General features: G+C 48.6%; 1 protein-coding gene across 5 annotated transcripts in view; it reads right to left on the bottom strand.

The window, feature by feature from the left end:
- Positions 1-1,026, bottom strand: part of LOC113209284 (Kv channel-interacting protein 4-like) — a 234,646-nt gene that overhangs the window by 70,445 nt on the left and 163,175 nt on the right. The window lies entirely within an intron of this gene.

The following is a 1,026-nucleotide window of genomic DNA, read 5'->3' as shown; positions in this document are numbered from 1 at the left end:
CGAGAGAGACCCGGCGCTTCGGTTATACCCCAGTTGCCCCTCCCACAATAAACACACGACCCCAACGTCAACGCTTTATGTGCCTGTAATTAGAGAGAGAGAGAGAGAGAGGGAGGGAGGAAGGGAAGGAGGGAGGGCAAAAAAGGGGAGGAGAGCGAAAGGAAGGTGTGCGAGAGACAGAGAGAGGAATGGCACATTCGGACACAAACCTTGGCTGCCTGATTGTGTTTACTGTACTATGCGCGCCGCTGGCGCGAAGCCAGCCCGGAACAGTGAGAGTGCGCGACTGAAAGAGTAGAAGAGAGATGAGTAGGAAGGGGGAGAGAAAGCTGATCAGCGCGAGTTACCATGGCCTGGGGGGTGCAGGAAGGGTACATCCATAAAGGCATTTCGACGGTACACTGAGTCCCGTCGCGTCCCGCATTGGCTCGGCTCGGCTGCCCCGCGACGAGCTCGTGCTCGAGCTCCGGTGTATCTTCCGGTGGGCAAATTTTTATTTTGTCCAACTGTAGATACAATATTGTCACTACGCAAGCTTCAAAATTGCATCTTGCAAGATGCGCTCACAGATGCATCTTGCAATGGACAAAAATTGACGCATTTGTTCACTGTAAAAATTAGTTGTTAAAAAACAGCTCAGTTGTTGACCAACAGCTCAGTTGTTCGAGAACAACAGAAGTTTTGTTTGGACAGGGGATAGCAAATACCCTTTTGGTTTTTCCCACACTTTCACAGCTTAAGCTGCTCAATGTGCGAATTCGCAGCACCGAAAATGTTGCAGATATTTTAAAGTAAGGTTTTTTCAAGAAATGATAAACGGGACCAAATCGCTGTAGAGTGATTCTTTTTATGGGTATATATATTAGCTTTCTGAGTTCACGCTACTTGTATTTTATATATTTGTTCCTCCGACATTGCATGTCTCCGCGCGTCACGTGCAACACGCGTAATTTGCAACACGTTGAAATGCTTTCCATTCTTTTCCCTGGTGTCAGTAGGACGAACGGGGGCGGGTCGTAGCAGGGC

The sequence above is a fragment of the Frankliniella occidentalis genome, unplaced genomic scaffold, assembly GCF_000697945.3.
Source record: "Frankliniella occidentalis isolate FOCC.00 unplaced genomic scaffold, Focc_3.1 Scaffold137, whole genome shotgun sequence".
Taxonomy (NCBI): Eukaryota; Metazoa; Arthropoda; class Insecta; order Thysanoptera; family Thripidae; genus Frankliniella; species Frankliniella occidentalis.
The sequence above is the reverse complement of the archived record's forward strand: the minus strand, read 5'-3'. Positions and strand labels throughout refer to the sequence as shown.